The sequence below is a fragment of the Xenia sp. Carnegie-2017 genome, unplaced genomic scaffold (assembly GCF_021976095.1).
Source record: "Xenia sp. Carnegie-2017 unplaced genomic scaffold, XeniaSp_v1 HiC_scaffold_6, whole genome shotgun sequence".
NCBI classification, from domain to species: domain Eukaryota; kingdom Metazoa; phylum Cnidaria; class Anthozoa; order Malacalcyonacea; family Xeniidae; genus Xenia; species Xenia sp. Carnegie-2017.
Window position 1 is genome coordinate 11,066,091 of NW_025813526.1, and position 23,530 is coordinate 11,089,620.

The 23,530-nt window shown below is 34.7% G+C and overlaps 1 pseudogene; it reads right to left on the bottom strand.

Annotated features, from left to right (window-relative positions):
- Positions 1–5,925: 5,925 nt before the first annotated feature.
- LOC124457107 lies at positions 5,926–8,045 on the bottom strand (annotated as a pseudogene).
- Between the last annotated feature and the right edge of the window lie 15,485 nt (positions 8,046–23,530).

The window sequence follows — 23,530 nt, forward strand, 5'->3', positions numbered from 1 at the left end:
TAATTATTTTCTTATTCAATTAACACACTGCTGTTAATAAAACATGTGAATTATTTAGGAATGGAACATTTATTTACATTGGAAATTGAATTGTTTATTCATACATATGTACAAAATATATTGATAATATATGTACAAATATGTTACTTGTTAATTATTTCTTAATATTTGTGTAAATTATTATTGTAAAAATATTATAATGATATAAATATTATATAACATGAGATAATTTTTACATTTATTCTATACCAAAGAATTTATTAATGTAAAATAACAACACGTAACACTTAACATGTAATCTTTAGTGTTCAATTATTTAATTTCTTAGTAATTTCAGACAAAGTGTGTAAGATGCACATAGTTACAACCTGATGGCTTTGTTGAAACTGCTGCTGTTGGGCAACCATTGACTTTATCAACTCCTCTTGCTGTTTCGATTGATTCTCTATAAGATTTAGTTCTTTTTCTCTTGATTCCCTTTCTTGTTCTTTTTCTTTCTTCTCTGTCTCAATTGAGGTCTTTATTAGTTCCATCACATCATAGTTTCATCTTCTTTTTCTCTCTGGTATAGCTTGTTCTTCATCCTCTTCATTTCGCCTTCTTCGTGTTTCCCTGAACTTCTCCATAGCTTTTCTCATCTCTTCAGCACTTTCCTTTTCCTTGTTTTCTTTTTGCTTTATGATTTCTAGGGTAATTTCATATTCATTCATTCTCTCCAATGTGTCAACCATTGCTCTATCCCTCTCAGCATACTCCACATCTATTCCACTTGCTCTTTCTTCCATTGATTCTTTTTGCTTAAATTCTTTAACAATCTTCTCAAACAGCTCCCTCACAGAACTTTGATTTGTCTTCATACCGATTTTAGTCAAGTTTGTGGAAATTTGTGTCTAAATGGCTCCTCTCTTCTTTGAAACTTGACGATGCTGAAATGCTTCCAGCAAAAGCACTTCTCGAAGGGGACGTTCATCATGAATAGTCTACCAAATGAAAATTTCACCTTTACTTGGGGGCGTTTGTCATCTAAAATAAGCAATACAAAAATATTTAAAATAACATTTACACACTCAGAAATTATCAAACTTAACTTTTTATAGCAAAAATATCATTTAAAATTTTCGTTGTGATAGAAAAGAAAGAACTATTTAGAAATATTTTCTCCTTTAAAATTTGGCTTATTAAAAGAAATTATAACTACTGCAAAATACTATCTCAGCCAAACGAAAAACAATTGACACAGAGTAATAACATGTTCTTGAATAAAAGTTCACTCTTCACGCAGCGACCGAGAGTTTAGTGTCAGTTTTGGAATATTTTACACTATAATTTATTCATGTTTATGTATAGATGCATAATTTTAATGCATCCGCGTATAAGAGAGGCAGTCAACTACTCTTTGCTATACTTGATTAGTTGTTCACTCGTCGTTTTGTCTCGCAGATACATGAATTTTTCATGGTTTTATTTTTATATAGAATTTAGACAAAAGCTCAAAATACACCCTTAAGGACAAGCATGGATGGTTTAACGTAGTATTTTGACTTAATTTCACACGAAAAGATAAAAAATACCATCTTACCTGGCTTTTAAAAAGTTCGTAGTCGCGACAACGAGTTTTTTAAAAATCTTCGTACTCAGATTGATGACAGCTACGTGTTTATGTTGTCAAGACAATGTTTTTGCGCCATAATGACGTAGTTCGTACTGTACTGTAGTCGTAGTTGTACTGTTTGCTAAAACTCCCTAATATCACTCCTCCAACAAGAGCAGGGAAATAAACGTAGACATAGCAAAGAAATGTTCACGATGTAATCATCTTACTAAATAACCCCATCTTTTATCATGAATGTGACGATGATGGCTTAATAGGCTTATATTACGTCATTCCTGTCAGAAATCTAGTTCTATTTTATCTATGTTCGTTACCAAATTCATCGACAACAATTATTCAACATATGGAATATACGGCAAATATGACATTTTTGCCAGACAAATGCTCAAAAATACTACCTCACACTAGTGCAACTTGCTTATTTCAACTTTTACGAGTGAAGCTCAGCTCAGCTGAAAGCTTTAGATACACCTTTAGGGCCTTACTATGTAAGGTTGTTCAATGACTTTTGCTTGTCAGCCAGTCATACATGTTGTTTATGTTGGAAATGTTTTGTGCGTGTACGCATTCAATGAAGTTTTTTGCTGCAGCGCTGTTTTTGTCGCTTATGGCATGTTTTATGAGGCGGTTGCCTAAGCCTCTAAATGTTTTGCTGATATAAGATTTATTGCATCCATGAAAAAAAATTTTTTGCTATATAACGTTACTTTCCGAATGGATAGGAACTTTATTTTTATTTCATTTAAAAATTTATATTTACTATGTCTTATAAATTATTACAAATTTAAACGGAAATTTTAGTGAGCACTGAATTTTCGATTTTCAAGTTTTGTTTAGAAATTCATGTTTTGTTCTAGATTATTGGAGGCGTATCAAAAATTTGGGTATCATTTAGTTACTTGCTTGAAAATTCTTTTAAGTGTTATCACAGATTTAGTGTTTTTGAAATGCTTTGATGAGGTGATTGGCTATGGGTTTGGGGAATATTTTTTATGGAATAGATACATATTATTTCCATGTAATGTGATGTGACATCTAAGCTGTATATGTATAACTAGCTGCTATTCTGTAAACTTATCACTTTGTCTATTGATGTCTTAGAAATAAAATCAAAATATTACACTTTTGATTGTATTGCTTAAATAACTTCAACTTCAATTTACAAGATGTCCATTTTAAGAATATAATTTATTTCATATTTTTGAAAATCAAGTGTTATTAATGAAACATAACTGGCTTCTTCTTTAGCAAATATTCATACGATTTGTAATAGAAACAAGAAGACTAATAGAGAAACTGACATGCATTTAGTATTTAAATTTCGCCGTAATATTTAGGATTCTTAGTTGAGAGATAGCTTTTTTATTTGTAATAAAGTAAATGGTCTGAAACCTGGAGTATCGTTACATGTTTGTAAATGATGATCGTCCAGGTTGGTATAGTCCTGAGAAGGACTGTTTTTGTTGTTGTTGACTGACGTTTTGACAACCTTAGCGGTAGTCATCTTCAGAGCAACAAAAACAGTCCCTCTCAGAAATATAGTAACCTGGACGATCTACATTTACAAACATGCAACGATACTCCAGGTTTCAGACCATTTACTTTAATAATATTTCAGTTAGTTGAGGTGAATAATAAAACAATTATCGAATTCGTTTTTCGCATAATATCAAAAATTATTCATACCAAGGTAAGTGTTACCTGCCAAAGCGAAGTTGAGCCATCATGTTCAATAAATGTCCAACTGATTACAACGATCACACAACTTCAAACTTTGCTTTAACACCATTGTATTATTAGATTTGCTAATTTAACTTAACACTCTTGACACATAAACTTGAGACCCCAAGGTTTAATCTTGAGCGTTGCCTTTGAGTTATCCATTAAAATTTGAAAATAGCACTACAAGCTGGCAAACTTCCGCTCCATCATAGCTGCCCATGGTTACACGAAACGTGTTGGTGGAGTTGCGTTTGGACAATGTTTTGTTCTGATAAACAAAGAAAGAAAACCCCTCTCACACCTATTTGATGAGCTTGGACTAAGAATCACTGTGCCCTCCCGGCTATCATAATAGAGAGCTTAAGCAACAACGTTTTATCCGACAATGGCGTCGTGAGACATCGCGAAAGACTGAGACGAGCATGACGTTCCCGCGTATATTTAAAACAGTTAAAGTGCCCCTGTCAAAAAAATGAAACTCACACATATGAATCTTTGTAATATGTACATAATGAAAATGGAAATCAGAATTAAATTAAAACGATTTTTGCCGAGTTATTGCGGTATGAATTGCAAAATTTTTAAATTTTAACGGCAAAAGTTTTTTAAAATCGCGAAGTCGGAAACCTGGTAACTAATACGTCACAGTAGGAACCGGTTCGCATCTCAGCTTGTTTACAAATAGTAAAAATTATTGTACAAAGGTCGATATTTACAATCAAAACTCGCTCAATTTTTCTAATAATGTCCTCCTCGAACTCAGACACGGAAAGTACTAGCTACCAAACAGACGACTCTGATTGGAATTATTATCCCGGGATATTCGATATAAAAAAGACAAGTGAAGCGTCCGCTACTAAATGACCGTTGAAAGAACTTCAACGTAGACTTGACGGCGAGGTGAAAAAATGACCAATGGTAATTATTTGATGGTTTTGTAATATAATTGATTGGGATTTCTTTTAAATGAAATTTACAGTACAGAGCTTCTTTATTAAGTTTTGAAAATAACGTTTTAAGGTGTAAATGTGGCAATTGTCGAGTTGAGCTTCTTCACAATGTTAAAGAGTGTCAGTGTTGCACGGAAATAGAAGAGTGCGAACAAGCACTGAATAGCGAACTCGTTTTGCAAGAGCTCAACACTGAGAATCCTCCGACTTGCATTGTCAACCATCCTGGTTTTCATAGCCTGTGCTTAGACAAGTGGTCACTTCGTCTAGCAGCTGCAAAGTTACGTACTAAGAAAAAGCAGGAGTACCGTCAAACAAGCACAGAAGATAATTAAGTGCATTATTACTTCGAGAGAAAGACAATGTGTCATTTATGTTTCTGTACTCGTTTCTGTTCATATTCTTAACTCTAAAAATATTAAGATACAATCATACACTGCAATTCAAAAAGAGTTATATATAAACTAAAATACCACCTGTTTTTTGGCCACTTCAATGTATTAATTGCATTTTTAACTTGTAGATTTTTTCGAAGTACGTCTTATAGAAGTTTTATGTGGTTAGTTTTTGGACATATGGGAAATAAAAGGTATCCCTTACCGGCATGTGCATATGACATAATAAGACGGCAGTTCCAACCAGCTGACAATGACGATTTTGTAGGATTTGTGGAAGAGGAAATCTCTTGAAAATTTTCAACTGTTGTATTTAGGGTTTGTGGGATTAACTTCAAATTATAACAAAAACTATATTTATATGTAATATGATTGTTTGATTATGTAATATGATTGTTTGATCTTGTAATAATCTCGTTTGTTCTAACTCTGTTGTCACTCTGTTGCATCTAATCTGACTCTCTTGTTTTTGGGACAGTCCTTTATTTTGCTATGTCCTGCCATTAAATTTCTGCAGACAGAACACCTTGGTTTTGCTCTGTTGGCAGATGATTTGCCAACCTTTGACGCCTTTTCTTGAGTAAGGACTACTGAAACTAAAATTTCATTATACGATAAGTCAATCAAGAAGATATTAATCCAAATAACGAAAGAGTTTGGTGTTACATTGAAGAAAAAAGAAGGATAAGATTAACTTAATTTTAAATTATTATTATGCACCTGGTGTTGTTGGAGGCATATCTTCAACAACAATGGTTTTTCTGGCATTTCTCTTCGTCACAGCTATTTCTCTTCTCTCTTTTTCAAGCATGGTGTTCATGGGAGCAGGTGCCATCTTATTCAGCAGTTCATCAGCTATCTTAAGACTGCCATTTTGAGATGCTCTCACATATGTCTGGTAGATCTCATCAACATAATCTAACATTATAATGTCATATTTATTGAAATCATTGCAAGAAAAAATTCACTCTTGCTAGAAAAATTTGAACATTTGACATTCATGCCACTATAACATTACTTACCAAAGTTTTGTTTTTCTTTTATATCTCGAACTGTGGCTTCACCCCCTTTAAACTTTGGATATGATATCTTGATCATTGGTGTGCCATCTTTATTTAATTTTGTTTTGCGGGACAAATTTGCATTAAAGTGAGTAGCAGCTAGGATGTGCCTAATATGAGGTAGATGTGTCTTAGAAAATTAGCAAACCACTGACAATCAACATTTGTTGTTTTGACATAATAACCTACCTGCAATATAAACCAGAAAAGGAATATGCATTCATCTTTGGTGAGAACTGGTTTATGGTTGAGTGGAATCCTTCCAAACAACTAGTTTGCTCCAAAGGAGAAGCTTGCTTAATGCCCTTTTCAAAGGACTGGTTAAGCATTGCATCTCTTAGCTTTATGTAAGCTGGAGAATCTAAGTGAATGTAAAAAATAAGCTTTCTCTAAAGTAATAGTGCAGGGGTTTTTTGGAACAAAATGGACAGGTCAATTTAGATGAAGCTGTAAACAATGAAATCAACCAACACATACCAGGAAGAATCCACTTTCTTGGAGTCAGTTCACCATGAGCACATTTATCATACAATGGATCATCTAATCCATCATACTTGTCAATGACATGACTCAGGAATGACTTGAATTTTGCAAGTATAATCATACCATTTCCTGAATGTGTTGATGTAGCACTCCAATAAAAATGATTAATGCACGGCTTTACCCATTCGGCCAGTTCTTCACAATCTGCCTCTTTTGCAAGTTTGTTCAATACCTTGTGTAACTCTTGTAATAAAAGTATGTGAAAACTGTTTAATACTTTGGGTTGATTCTGTCGATATGCTATATGTGTATTGGATACTGATAGAAACTTGATTTGCATTCATTTAACAACAACTTACTTTTTCAAGTGCCATAGGTCAAAATAGTGGGTAATTCTTGGTTGTTTCTCTCTCATGTATTTAGCAATGGTTTGATGCCTGTCTGACACCATTGTGGAAATGTTCAGACCATCATCCAACAAAAAATTCAAACACCTCTGAAAACCTTCGAATTCCATTCCTGTGCTGCTTCCAACCTCATTTCTCTACAATTAAGGAAGAGACACAATCAGCATAACCTTTGAATGATAGTCACATTGCTTGAGGTTGAATTTTAAAATTTGTTTATACCTGGATCAAACTAAAATCGATTATTTCAGCTGAAGTACAACAAAATATTGTATAAGCACCATATTTTGCACTATGACCCATGCTGTCATGTCGTGCGTCACCAGAAATGGTAATTGATTCCAGAGCCTGTAATCTATCAAGAATCTTTCTTTGATAGTCTTTCCAGTGAAGAAAGATTGTCGGAAGCACCATTTTCTTAAGTAAGAATAAGAAATACTATCAAATTCTTCGAACAAAGAACGGTCCAAGTATTTTTAATGCAAAAGAACGTACCACTTGGTGTCTATAGAAAGACTCATTAGATATTGTAGCAAGCCCCATGTGTCGAAACATGTTGATCACTTTGGTGGAAGATCCTCCAGAAACAAGTATGGCAAAACTTAAAAGGAAGTCTCCTGCATTTACTTTTGTGTTTGGCAAAAGTGGCTGACTTTTCCAGATGTTATTCCTTTATCGCACGCGGGGTTTCCACAGGTTGTTTTGACAACAACTAGTGTACCATCTGTTACCATTTCTACGAGCGGGTTATCTGCCTTGCAAACATGGCAAAATTTAAACAGTAACATCAACTGGGATTGGAAAACAATGTATTTTTCTTCCTTCCGTATGTTTTCTCTAGGATTCCTAAACGAAGATAGAGTCATACGGGTGCCATCAAGACATAGAATGATTCACAATTAGATAGCATTTACAAACAAGTCAAATATTTTACCTTCTGCATTCATCTTCTAATTCATCAAATTCCGATCTTCCCGATTCAGCCTCGTCTTCTATTTTAAAATCGTCGTCCGCAACCGTGTCCATTTCAACTTCGCTGTCTTCAGACTCTTCATTTACGTCGTTGCCTGCCGTCATTTCAGATTCAGCTCTGTGCTGAATGACCTCTTCGTCATTCAGTATATTGCACTGAACACCTACATAATAATAAACAAATCGAACAAGTTAATTTAAAAGTTTCATAAAATTATCATTTAACATAAAATGTCTTCTTTTAATTCTATTGCGTGAGTTTAGCAATACAGCTATAATAACCGGCACCACGGCTGATAAATGCCGGAAATATTATACGGGTTTCCCTGTAGTGAAAACACGAAACGTGTGCAGTACTTATGTGCCAAACACGATACCTTTAGAACGTTTGGCTTTCACTAATTCATCGTATTTTGCTTTCAGAGCTACATATTTGTTCCATGTTTTCCTTTCTCTTCAGTAGGTACGCACAACCAACACAACCATCTGTCTGAGTCAAAGCGCTGTTTGTCTAAAAGAAAAGTCTTTCTTAAAATGTATGCATAATGTCAGTAGGGTCAACATATGTTTTGACAGAAAAGCTCACGAATGGCAAGTCAAATTGTAAGATCGCACTATACTAGCAGGAATAAAGGTATATACTATATACTTTGCTGCAAGGAACATCGCTTGGTATCTCTTCATCCACATTTAATTCCATTGGCACGCAGTGTTCGAAATCCTTTGGCTCTTCTTCTGATTCTCCTGGTCGAGACAAACTTGTGGACAATGCTTCCTTTAAAACCTTTCGAAAATGTCAACAAATTTATGTACAAAACAGTGATTCTCAAAATAGGCTCATGTGTATTTTACTGCATTTACCATGTTTTAAAAAGCGTGCGTTAATCTCTTGAAATGGAATGAATAAACTTACCCTTCTCTTGGCTCTTGCTGACGGGGGACATTCAGCTGCAATATTATATTTAGGGACTGCCACGACGCCAATCTCATCGATAGCTAATCTAGGTACTTTAGCCGACAGACCAGAAAACATTTGCGAAAAATCTTCTTTTGCGAAATGTGCTGAGCGAATACTGGAATTAGGTGTTGGATCCAATTTTGCCCGTTTCAACCGTACGAAATCAATCCATTGTTTACGTCTTATTTTGGCTTCTGGCCTTTCATCTCTGGAAAACGGTATGAAATGAAGCGAGACTCCTTTTTTAAAATTAGAGACATTAGAGCAACCAGCCACAATACATCTATTTGGCATTTTCTATTTTGCGTGACTTTTTCGGGCCGCCAACTACAGTACAAGAACACTTCGACAATACACGCTCTAATGTTTTCGTGGATCAATAGGCCTGACCGGATCCTACTGTGACGTCACTAGACAGATTTGGTACCAATCTCTTATGCGCGGTTTTCGAATTTTTACTTCTCAAAATTCTATGTTCAAATGACTATAATTTCTGCACTAAATTCAGAATCGAAATTCGATTTTCAAATAACGCATGTACGTATTACAAAGATTCATATATGTGAGTTTCATTTTTTAGACAGGGGCACTTTAAGCAAAGTTCGCAATAGAAAGCGGCGGTAGAAAGTGAACTCTTTTTCATGTCTTCGTTTAAAACAATACGAAACTTTTGTCTTGTGCTTTTTGAAGAAGGTTACATTACATAATATGAATTGATCATATTGTACAAGGCATATAAATCAAGGAACCCAGAGCTTCCATTCAAATATTATGAGCCATTTTGTGTAGATAATCTAAGTGAGGATGAATGTAAAGTAGAATTCCAAGCCAACAAACACAATTTGATTTTCCTCCAACAAAATCTTAGAATCCCTGAAATAGTCAAGTGTCCACAAAGGACAATATGTTCAGGACTGGAGGGGCTATGCATTCTTTTAAATCGTCTTGCTTACCCTTGTCAATTTTCAGACATGATTGGCAGATTTGGGCGACCAGTTCCTGAGTTGTGTATGATTGCAAATACCATCATTGACTTTATTTATAATTATCATAAGCGAAAAATTACAGAATGGAAACATGATCTTTTAAGCCCAGAAAATCTACAGGTTTATGCCAATGCCATCCATGAAAAAGGAGCACCTTATGAAAATTGCTTTGGCTTTATTGATGGAACGGTCAGACCAATTTCACGGCAAACAAAACATCAGCGAATTGTTTACAAAGGCCATAAAAGAGTTCACTCTGATGTTCCAGGGTGTGGCATTGCCAAATGGTTTGATTGCACATATTTATAGTCCAGTTGGTATGCTTATATTATTTAAATGAAAATATTATTGTACACACTATATTGTACATGCAAAAACATTCTATAACTCAGGCAAATACTTTCTATATTACAGAAGGAAAAAAACATGATGCTGGTATGCTGGCTGACTCAAACTTCCTTCAAGACCTGGAACAAAGTGCTTTTTCTGTGGATGGGAGACCATTGTGCATTTATGGGGATCCCGCTTATTCACAGAGGATTCATCTACAAGCTCCTTTTCAGCATGGGGTAATCACAAACAGAATGAAAGAATTCAACAAGCAAATGAGTTCAGTTAGAGTGTCTGTGGAATGGTTATTTGGAGATGTGATCAACTCATTCCGGTTCATGGACTTCAAAAAAAAACCTCAAAATAGGTCTAAGTAGTGTTGGGAAAGCATAGATTGTCTGTTCATTGTTAAGAAATTCACTCACTTGCATGTATGGAAATATAACATCCAAGTTTTTTCAGTTAGATCCTCCAACCTTGGAGAATTACTTTATAACTAATTAATGAATGCCAAAATGACTCATTGTTAAACACACAAACAATTAGCAAGTATGTAACTTGTTATGTAAGTACTGACAAGTGTAAGTGAGAAAGTTATTATAATTCAAATAGCAAAACATTAAAAGTTCATAGTTACACAGATTGCTAAAACACAACAGTTAAGAATTCTTTCCTTGTAAGTGACAACACAATCTTACTTGGTTGTGAACCTCTGAATAATGTCAAGAAATGCTGTTGACAATTGCTGTTGTTGCTGAAGAAATAAAGCTTGGCTCTCCATCATTTTTAGATTTTGTTGTTGCATCATTTTTAAGACTTCTGTTTGTTGTGTAGCTGCTTGGGTACTCAATTGGGTACTCAATTTCCTTGCTTGATCTTTCTCTCAAATATTCGACTAACTCACAACTTCCGCGGCGTACTCTCTTAAGCTTAACATCAGAGTTTTGCCCATCAGATTTTCTCTTGCTTGTTTCGCCCATTCGTTCCAAGGCTGTCATCCTTATGTCAATAGCATTTGCATTTTCCTTTTGCTATTGAACTGATGCTACGTCAAGGAAGCTGTCCTCTTTTTGGCACAACTCTTCAATCAAACTTTCTTTCTCCGTAAGTTCGTCGACATCAATGCCACTTGCCCTTTCTTCTTCGCGCATCTTCAGCTTTTAAAAGACTCCACCGGTCTCGAACACTTCTCTTGTCTTTTAAAGTAAAGACTGGCGCTTCCGTTTTAAGTTTTCGACAATAGAATCCCATACTAATCCCAGATTGGGGCTTCTCTTTTTGTATTGAAACAGATCACTAACCATCATTTCTCTCATCAACAATAAATCGTGCTCATCTGTCCACTCCATTTTCTTTGAATTGTCAGCCATATTAATTTTAGAGAGGTTTTAGAGGCAACCTTCAAACAAATATTTTCACGTCGGGGCAGAGGCCCGACGGCGCAAACGAAATACATACAACGCAGAACGGAAATAAAAACAACTTCCTCTTGCCGTTGCCGTCCAGTAAAACGTAGTTGCTTAAGCTCTCTAATATTAGAATACGGACTCATGCACTTGGGACACAGAACGTACGGTTACACATTCTATGGATTGTATTATTGAGTCGCCACAGTGCTCCAAATTATAAAGGTGAGCTTTACATATTGCGAACACGGTGAACGTCTCCATATGAGACTCTCTACACAATCCGACTGATATATGTATCCACATATGTATCCATATATATATATATGCATATATGTATCCATAAATGCAGGAGTCGCCATTTTAATATGGTTATAGCCGGGAGGGCACAATAGATATACACTTTGTATATTACACTCACTGCGCTTGCGTAGTTTCATCACTGTAGGAATGTATAGAGAGTCTCATATGGAGACGTTCACCGTGTTCGCCATATGCAAAGCTCACCTTTATAAGTTTGAGCACTGGAGTGAGTCAATAATACAATCCATAGAATGTGTAACCGTACGTTCTGTGTCCCAAGTGCATGAGTCCGTATTCTAATATTAGAGAGCTTAAGCAACTACGTTTTACTGGACGGCAATGGCAAGAGGAAGTTGTTTTTATTTCCGTTCTGCGTTGTATGTATTTTGTTTACGCCGTCGGGCCTCTGCGCCGACGTGAAAATACTTGTTTGAAGGTTGCCTCTAAAACCTCTCTAAAATTAATATGGCTGACAATTCAAAGAAAATGGAGTGGACAGATGAGCACGATTTATTGTTGATGAGAGAAATGATGGTTAGTGATTGTTTCAATATAAAAAGGGAAGCCCCAATCTGGGATTAGTATGGGATTCTATTGTCGAAAACTTAAATTGGAAGCGCCAGTCTTTACTTTAAAAGACAAGAGAAGTGTTCGAGACCGGTGGAGTCTTTTAAAAGCTGAAGATGCGCGAAGAAGAATGGGCAAGTGGCATTGATGTTGACGAACTTGCGGAGAAAGAAAGTTTGATTGAAGAGTTGTGCCAAAAAGAGGACAGCTTCCTTGACGTAGCATCAGTTCAATAGCAAAAGGAAAATGCAAATGCTATTGACATAAGGATGACAGCCTTGGAACGAATGGGCGAAACAAGCAAGAGAAAATCTGATGGGCAAAACTCTGATGTTAAGCTTAAGAGAGTACGCCGCGGAAGTTGTGAGTTATTCGAATATTTGAGAGAAAGATCAAGCAAGGAAATTGAAATCCGTCGTGCAGAACTAGAAGTAAAGCGAAATGAGCAAGAAATACAAAATCAATTGAGTACCCAAGCAGCTACACAACAAACAGAAGTCTTAAAAATGATGCAACAACAAAATCTAAAAATGATGGAGAGCCAAGCTTTACTTCTTCAGCAACAACAGCAATTGTCAACTTTAATAGCAATCACCCAACACAACACAAAATTAATTTCATACGAACTCTCTTAATCTTCACAACTTTAATTTTATATATTACTAGTTAGGACATAATCTAGAAGCTTGCTTGCATGCGGTAGAAGCTTGTATACATGCGTAAACATATTTTAGAACCGCAACCGCATTTGTTGTTATTGTGGTTAACTATATCTTGCTGTAACATACTGTATTGCCTATGGGATGTAGGTCACAAGACCACAATACTTCCCATTAGATTTTATTTATATATGAGTAGTTTACACCACTGAGTACAACCTACGAGGACAACCTACGAGCACAGGCTACGAGGAGACAAACTTAGGAGGCATAGTTTACCAAAGTAGCTTGACAAGCTACAATCTACCAGACGACTATCTTGGCTTCTGTATCATAACTATATTTTGGCTTCTGTGCCTTTAATCTAATTGCAAAACTATTGTCAGTCGTTGTTGGACTCACTAAAGCTCAAGAGTAAAGACTTGCGGTTGTACTCAGACAGAGGAGATAAGTTTTACTCATACTTATTGATATTATTATTAAGACACTTATCTACTTTAATATTTAGGCGTTGATTAATAAATTTTGTTTGAGAAGTATAACTGGTTCACACTATCTTTGTTGCGTGTGAAAATAGAACCAATATTAATAGTTATTCTCTGGGGACCACGCACGTAACAATACCCTCTACGCATCTTTTCCTGCTGCTGAGTAGTTATGGTGCAGGTATGGTCTACGAAGTAAACGGAGCTCTTACCCGTGTCAATTAGTTTCCAGTCCTAGGATGTAAACAGGGAGCGCGCGTTTCAACCGGAAACGATGTAAAATGAACGAAGGTTGCTACTGGATGACATGATTAATTGAAACACGATAAAACTTAACTAAAATAGCCAATTTTTTTCTGAATTAAAGCAATATTAGATCCGTTTCCTTGTTTCCTTTGCAAATATAAAAAAAAGATAACACGTTACAATTTTATTGAGTTGAAGTTACTTCGTAATTTTTGTCTAACTAAAACGAAAATGGCTTAGAAGTAGATATTGAGCAAGCAAAGAAAGTGAAGGAATCGTCCTTTAAATTTGAAGATGAGAGAAATGTTTTAGTTGAACGCCAATGCAATATATAAAATAAATTGTTAAAGTGCTATGCTACTGAAATTGGTTTCAAAATATACGAGCTTGTGGCAAAAGACTGTGACGGTTGACGTGTTGATCATCATCTCAAAGGCGACACGAATGTTGGATGATGCCTAATGATGAAAGGGTATCGATATACTTTGATAATGAGGTATCAGAAATTGATGAGGAAGAAGTCAAGAAATCCTTCTTTAATAGTTTACAAGACATGACTCCGTTAGTAAATGGGCTAGAAATTATCAAGTACACTTGCAATGATTGGAGAAAAATATTATTGACAGAAAAAATAAACAAATTACAACATGAGACGTTGATATTCTTAAATACATTTTGTTGATATATAATATTTTTAATTAAAAAAACTAGCAAAGAACACTCTGAAATAAAAAGAAATTAATCTTACTGACTGTTCTACTGTATCAATTTTCAAAAGATAAAAAATTATACAAATACATACTAAAAAAAAATCTTCTAAGAAGCGATCAACTTCTTTGTCAAAACATCTAGAGTTTAAAGCAATGGACATTACATAAAAAAACGACTACAACATTTAGCAAGCATATAAATTATTTGACTTACAAGCAGACAGGACATTTGAATGGCAAGCATTCAATCAGTCTTTCCTCCACCTTAGAAAGGTGGAGACACTCGCCTAAAACAATGAACAAAATCACAACTTAAATTTTCTAAAGTCATATCTCACATTGAAATAGAATTCCAATTCAACTTACTCAAAATTGGTCTGAACTTACTCAGAATCAGGCTCAATTTTCTTTAACTTTGAGTAAATTACTTACCACAAAGCTAGATAATAACATGGAATCCAAGAATGTATGCTGTCTGGAGTATTAAATTTTCTTTAACTTTGACTGAGTTCCTTACCAGAAACTTAGATATTAACAATGAACCCAAGAAATTTGGCTACCTGGAGTCTTAAATTTTTTTAACTTTGACTCAGTTCCTTAACAGAAACCTAGATATTAACAATGAACCAAGGAAATTTGGCCACCTGGAGTCTTGAATTTTTTTAACTTTGACCGAGTTCCTTACCACAAAACTAGATAATAACATGTAACCCAAGAATATTGGCGGTCTGGAGTCTCAAATTTCCTTTAACTTTGACTAAATTACTTACCACAAACCCAGATATTAACACGGAATCCAAGAACAAATGCTGCCTGGAGTCTTAAATTTTCTTCAAATTTGACTGATTTCCTTGCCACAAATCTAGATATTAACAATAAATCCAAGAATTTTGTCTGCCTGGAGTCTCAAAATCCCTTTAGCTTTGAATGAGTTCCTTACCAAAAACATAGATATTATCAAAAAACCTAACAATGTCGGTTGCTGGAGTCTCAAATTTTTTTAACTTTGACTGAGTTCCAAACCACAAACCTTGATATTAACAATGAACCCAAGAATGTTGGCTAACTGGATCTCAAATTTCTTTTAACTTTGAGTGAGTTCCACACCACAAACCTAGATAATAACAATGAATGCAATAATGTTGTTTGCACGGAGTCTCAATTTTCTTTAACTTTGAGTAAATTACTTACCACAAAGCTATATAATAACATGGAATCCAAGAATATATGCTGCCTGGAGTCTTAAATTTTCTTTAACTTTGACTGATATCCTTGCCACAAACCTAGATGTAAAAATGAACCCCAAGAATATTGGCTGCTTGGAGTGTCAAATTTCCTTTAACTTTAACTGATTTCCTTATCACAAACCTAGATAATAACAATGAATCAAAGAATGTTCTTTGCCTGGAGTCTCAAATTTTCATTAAGTTTGACTGAGTTCCTTCCACAAACCTAGATAATAACAATGAATCCAAGAATGTTGTTTGCCTGGAGTCGCAAATTTTCATTAAGTTTGACTGAGTTCCTTCCACAAACCTATGTATTAACAATAAATCCAACAATGTTGGCTGCCGGAATCTCAAATTTCCTTTAACTTTGACTGAGTTCCACACCACAAACCTAGATAATAACAATGAATCCAATAAAGTTGTTTGCATGGAGTCTCAATTTTCTTTGACTTTGAGTAAATTACTTACCACAAAGTCATATAATAACATGGAATCCAAGAATATATGCTGCCTGGAGTCCTAAATTTTCTTTAACTTTGACTGATTTCCTTGCCACAAAACCTAGATATTAACAATAAATCCAAGAATTTTGTCTGCCTGGAGTCTCAAATTTCTTTTAGCTTTGACTGCGTTCCTTACCACAAACCTAGATATTAACAATGAACCCAAGAATGTTCGCTGCCTGGATCTAACAGTTTTTTCACATCGACTGTGTTCCTTACCACAAACCTAAATATTAACAATGAACCCAAGAATTTTGGCTGCCTGGAGTCTCAAATTTTCTTTAACTTTGTTTAAGTTTATTACCACAAACCTAGATATTAACAATGAACCTAAGAATATTAACTGCCTGGAGTCTCAAATTTCCTTTAACTTTAACTGAGTTCCTTACCACAAACCTAGATAATAACAATGAATCCAAGAATGCTGTTTGCCTGGAGTCTCAAATTATCTTTAACTTTATTGAGGTCCTTCCACAAACCTAGATAATAACAATGAATCCAAGAATAGTGTTTGGCTGGAGTCTCAAATTTTTTAACTTTGAATAAATTACTTACCACAAATCTAGATAATAACATGGAATCTAAGAATATATGCTCCCTGTAGTCTCAAATTTTCTTCAACTTCGACTGAGTTCCTTACCACAAACAGGGAAATTAACAATGAACGCAAGAAAGTTGGCTGAATGGAGTCTCAAATTTTATTAACTTTGACTGAGTTCCTTACCACAAAACTACATATTAACAATTAACCCTAGAATAATGGTTGCCTGGAATCTCAAATTTTCCTTAAATTTGTTCGAGTTTATTACCACAAACCCAGATATTAACAATTAACCCAAGAATATTGGCTGCCTGGAGTCTCAAAATCCCTTTAGCTTTGACTGAGTTCCTTACCAAAAACATAGATATTATCAATGAACCCAAAAATGTCGATTGCTGGAGTCTCAAATTTTTTTAACTTTGACTGAGTTTCTCACCTCAATCCTAGATAATAACAATGAATCCAAGAATGTTGTTTGCCTGGAGTCTCAAATTTTCTTTAACTTTGTTTCAGTTTATTACCACAAACCTAGATATTAACATTGAACCTAAGAATATTAACTGCCAGGAGTCTCAAATTTCCTTTAACTTTAACTGAGTTCCTTACCACAAACCTAGATAATAACAATAAACCCAAGAATGTTCGCTGCCTGGAGTCTAAAAGTTTTTTCACTTCGACTGTGTTCCTTACCACAAACCTAAATATTAACAATGAAACCAAGAATTTTGGCTGCCTGGAGTCTCAATTTTTTTAACTTTAACTGAGTTCCTTAACACAAAACTAGATATTAACATGTAACCCAAGAATATTGGTGGTCTGGAGTTTGAAAATTCCTTTAACTTTGACTAAATTACTTACCACAAACCAAGATATTAACATGGAATCCAAGAATAAATGCTGCCTGGAGTCTTAAATTTTCTTCAACTTTGACTGATTTCCTTGCCACAAATCTAGATATTAACAATAAGTCTAAGAATTTTGTCTGCCTAGAGTCTCAAATTTCTTTTAGCTTTGATTGAGTTCCTTACCAAAAACATAGATATTATCAATGAACCCAAGAAGGTTGGCTGCCTGGAGTCTCAAATTTCCTTCAACTTTAACTGAGTTCCTTTCCACAAACCTAAATATTGTTAATGAACCCAAGAACTTTGACTGCCTCGAGTCTCTAATTATCTTTAACTTTGATTGTGTTCTTTACCACAAACCTAGACATTAACAATAAACCCAAGAAGATTGGCTGCCTGGAATCTCGAATTTACTTTAGCTTTGACTGAGTTCCTTACCTGAAACATAGATATTAACAATTAACCCAAGAATATTGGCTGCCTGGAGTCTCAAAATTTCTTTAACTTTGACTGAGTTCCTTACCACAAACTTGGGTATTAACATTGAACGCAAGAATGTTGGCTGAATGGAGTCTCAACTTTTATTAATTTTGACTGAGTTCCTTACCACAAAACTAGATATTAACAATGAACCCAAGAATGTTGGATGCCTGGAGTCTCACATTTCCTTTAACTTTGACTGAGTTCCTCGCCACAAACCTAGTTAATAACAATGAATAAAAGAATGTTGTTTGCCTGGAGTCTCAATTTTCTTTAACTTTGAGTAAATTAATTACCACTAAGCTAGATATTAACATGGAATCCAACAATATATATGCTGCCTGGAGTGTTAAACTTTCTTTAAATTTGACTGAGTTCCTTACCAGAAACCTAGATATTAACAACTAACCCAAGAAATTTGGCTACCTGGAGTCTTAAATTTTTTTAACTTTGACTCAGTTCCTTAACAGAAACCTAGATATTAACAATGAACCAAGGAAATTTGGCCACCTGGAGTCTTGAATTTTTTTAACTTTGACCGAGTTCCTTACCACAAAACTAGATATTAACATGTAACCCAAGAATATTGGTGGTCTGGAGTTTCAAATTTCCTTTAACTTTGACTAAATTACTTACCACAAACCAAGATATTAACATGGAATCCAAGAATAAATGCTGCCTGGAGTCTTAAATTTTCTTCAACTTTGACTGATTTCCTTGCCACAAATCTAGATATTAACAATAAGTCTAAGAATTTTGTCTGCCTAGAGTCTCAAATTTCTTTTAGCTTTGATTGAGTTCCTTACCAAAACATATAGATATTATCAATGAACCCAAGAAGGTTGGCTGCCTGGAGTCTCAAATTTCCTTCAACTTTAACTGAGTTCCTTTCCACAAACCTAAATATTGTTAATGAACCCAAGAACTTTGACTGCCTCGAGTCTCTAATTATCTTTAACTTTGATTGTGTTCTTTACCACAAACCTAGATATTAACAATAAACCCAAGAAGATTGGCTGCCTGGAATCTCGAATTTACTTTAGCTTTGACTGAGTTCCTTACCTGAAACATAGATATTAACAATTAACCCAAGAATATTGGCTGCCTGGAGTCTCAAAATTTCTTTAACTTTGACTGAGTTCCTTACCACAAACTTGGGTATTAACATTGAACGCAAGAATGTTGGCTGAATGGAGTCTCAACATTTATTAATTTTGACTGAGTTCCTTACCACAAAACTAGATATTAACAATGAACCCAAGAATGTTGGATGCCTGGAGTCTCACATTTCCTTTAACTTTGACTGAGTTCCTCGCCACAAACCTAGTTAATAACAATGAATAAAAGAATGTTGTTTGCCTGGAGTCTCAATTTTCTTTAACTTTGAGTAAAGTAATTACCACAAACCTAGATAATAACATGGAATCCAAGAATATATGCTGCCTGGAGTACTAAATTTTCCTTAACTTTACTGAGTACCTTACCACAAAACTAGATATTAACAATTAAGCCATAAGAATTGGCTGCCTGGAATCTCAAATTTTCTTTAAATTTGTTCAAGTTTATTACCACAAACCTAGATATTAACAATTAACCCAAGAATATTGGCTGCCTGGAGTCTCAAATTTCCTTTAGCTTTGACTGAGTTCCTCACCAAAAACAGAGATATTATTAATGAACCTAAGAAAGTTGGTTGCTGGAGTCTCAACTTTTTTTAACTTTGGCTGAGTTCCAAACCACAAACCTTGATATTAACAATGAACCCAAGAATGTTGGTTGCCTGGAGTCTCAACTTTCCTTTAACTTTAACTTAGCTCCTCACCACAAACCTAGATAATATCAATGAATAAAAGAATGTTGTTTGTCTGGAGTCTCAATTTTCTTTCAATTTGATTAAATTAATTACCACAAAGCTAGATAATAACATGGAAGCCAAGAATATATGCTGCCTGGAGTATTAATTTTTCTTTAACTTTGACTGAGTTCCTTACCACAAACCTGGGTATTAACATTGAACCCAAGAAAGTTGGCTGAATGGAGTCTCAAATTTTCTTTAAATATGTTCGAGTTTAATACCACAAACCTAGATATTAACATTTAACCCAAGAATATGGGATGCCTGGAGTCTCAAATTTCCTTTAGCTTTGACTGAGTTCCTTGTCCTATGTACTGTTTGGGGCAATCTTTACATGGTATTATGTAGACGGCGTTGGTTGTGTCAAATGTCGTTGTTCGGTCTTTATGTTTAGTGAAGTATGATTTGAGTTTGTGTGTTGGTTTATGTGTGATGTTTATTTTGAATGGTCGGAGTAGTCCTGATGTCATTTCTGATGTTCCGTTTATATATGGAAATGTCACTATTTTTACTGGTTCGTCTGCATCTTCGTTAGGTTTTTCAGTTTGTGGTTTGTTGTGTATTTTGTTTAATACTTTGTTAATAAAGTTTCGTGGATAATTGTAGTTTATGAATGTAGAGTATAAGTAGTTGCGTTCATTCTTCTTGGCTTATTCTGTATTGCAATGTGTTTTAATCCTGTTAAAGAGAGTTCGTATGCAACGAATTTTGTGTTGTGTTGGGTGATTGCTATTGAAGTTGAGTATTTGGTCTGTGTGTGTATTTTTGCGGAATACTTGTGGGTTTAATTTTCCGTCATTTGATCTGGTAAGTAGAATATCTAGGAAGGTAAGTTGTTTGTTCTGTTCTTTGTCCATGGTGAAGGTTATGTTCTGTGTGGTGTTGTTTATTGTGTGTAGAATGTGTTCTGTTTTGTCTTTTTCAACGATAGCTAAGATGTCGTCAACAAATCTTCTCCATAGTCTGATGTGTGTGTTGTTTGTGACTTACTGCTTTTCAAGGTGTTGCATAACACCTTGAAAACACACGCTACGACCAACTATATCTCTTCTTGGATCTCCCACGTATGAACTATCAAAATATCTTTCTAATATTCTGCACCCACTAGTTAAATCATCGCATCATACTATCAAAAATGCCACAACTTTCCTCACCAATATTAAAAATTTAAACTAAAACCAGACGAAATGATGCTATTTTACGATGTAATGTCAAATCCAAAAAAAACATAACGCAACTACTTATACTCCCCATTTATTAAAATCAATTACCCTAGAAACTTCATTAACAAAACTATATACAAAACACAAAACAAAACTCAAACCGACAAAAGCAACAAAAAACCGTACGAAACAATAAAAATCGTCACATTAACATACATAAACGGAACATCAGAAATGACTGCTAGACTTCTTCGACCATTTAATATTAACGTCGCCCACAAACCTACACAAAAACTCAAGTCATGTTTCACTAAACATAAAGACAACACAACAATTCATGATACAACTGACGCGATCTACATGATACCATGTAACGACTGTTCAAAGCAATACATAGGACAAACATCTAGGAAAATTGAAACCTGAATCACAGAACACAAAAACGCCATAAACTGACGAGATCTGAACTCACTACCGGCAAAACATACTCACGGAAACAACCACATATTCGACTGGACAGAAACTAAAGTACTCGGACGCGCACAGACTAAACACGCACACGAAGTTAAAGAAGCTTGGTACAGTAACGACAACGACACAATAAGCAGACATATCGACATACCCATCATATACTCACAACTAAAGAGAAAGGACATAAAAACTACAAACAACACCAAAACTAAAACACTGCACTCTAATATTATTAACACCAATCATATTAACAATACACCAAAACCCATGGCAACGCATTTCACCCCATCCAGTCACATTAATCCACCCACTTATCCAATTAGACGCTCTAAGCGTCTCCAATCTAAAAGCACGTTTAAATAAATATCCTCATTCTGATGAAGGCTTAAAGCAACGAGTCGAAAGCGCAATAAAAAATCCCTTAAAATCCGGAGAAACATTTATCCTTTATGTATACATATATATATGTGTAGTGGTGTTGAGAAAAATACACAAAAACTACAATTTTATCCCTATATATATATATATATATATAAGTTTGAAAATTTGTAATCCAGGCATTGAATACATAAAAGATAAATGTTTCTCCGGATTTTTAATTGATTTTTTATTGAGCTTTCGACTCGTTGCTTCGAACCTTCATCAGAATGAGGACTTTTATTTACACGTGCTTTTAGCTTGGAGACGTTTAGAGCGTCTAATTGGACAAGTGGGTGGATTAATGTGATTGGATGGGGTGAAATGCGTTGCCATGGGTTTTGGTGTATTGTTAATATGATTGGTGTTAATAATATTAGTGTATAGTGTTTTAGTTTCGGTGTTGTTTTTAGTTTTATGTCCTTTTCATTTAGTTGTGAGTATATGATGGGTATGTCGATATGTCTGTTTATTGTGTCGTTGTCTTTACTGTACCAAGCTTCTTTAAATTCGCGTGCGTGTTTAGTCTGTGCGCGTACGAGTACTTTAGTTTCTGTCCAGTCGAATGTGTGGTTGTTTCCGTGGGTATGCTCTGCCGGTAGTGAGTTCGGATCTCGTCGTTTTAAGGCGTTTTTGTGTTCTGTGAGTCTTGTTTCAATTTTCTTAGAAGTTTGTCCTATGTGTTGCTTTGAACAGTCTTTACAGTCTTCACACATTACCGGCAGAACATACCCACGGAAACAACCACACATTCGAGTGGACAGAAACTAAAGTACTCGGACGCGCACAGACTAAACACGCACGCGAATTTAAAGAAGCTTAGTACAGTAAAGACAACGTCACAATAAACAGACATATCGACATACCCATCATATACTAAACAACTAAAGACAAAAATACAAAAAACTACAAACAATACCAAAACTAAAACACTACACTCTAATATTATTAACACTAATCATATTAACAATACACAAAAACCCATGGCAACGCATTTCACCCCATCCAATCACATTAATCCACCCACTTATCCAATTAGACGCTCTAAGCGTAGTAGTTAACTATTATATATATATATATATATATATATATATATATCATCGAAGGTTTTTATTATAAAATGTATTATGTCTAAAAATAGTCATAATACATTTTATAATAAAAAAAACCGGGGGATCGTTTTTCAGACAGTCAGCGGTAGTAAGCAAAAAAATAGAGAAGGGTGAGCCTGTGATAATATACATATATATATTAGAAAATTGATTAAGAGTAATATAAAATATATAAACAAGAAGATTTTATAAAAAAAGATATATTTCAAATACAATATAAAATAATTACATTGATGAAAGTCCAAAGTCCAATTTTTTAAAAATGATAATATGGAAAGTCCAACGTCCAATTTATTGATGATACAAATTGTTTCGCTTCAATACTTCATCCACATTAAAGAAACGATAAAAGGAATCAACCTTTTCACCAAATTCTTCATCCCAAAACCAATTAAGCCAATCTTCTATTTGTAAACAAAGACATGGATAAAAACACGATCCAGGTCGTATGTTACACATTTTAAATTTCCCCAAAGTCCGATTTACTGATATTAAAAATTGTCTAGCTTCAGCGCATGATCCACAAGAAAGACTCGTAAATATGACTCAGTCTTTTCATCAACTTTTTCGCCCCAAAACCAACTAATCCAATCTTCTATTTATACACAAACGCATGTAAAAGAATTTGTAGAAGATAGTATGTCACACATTGTACACACACA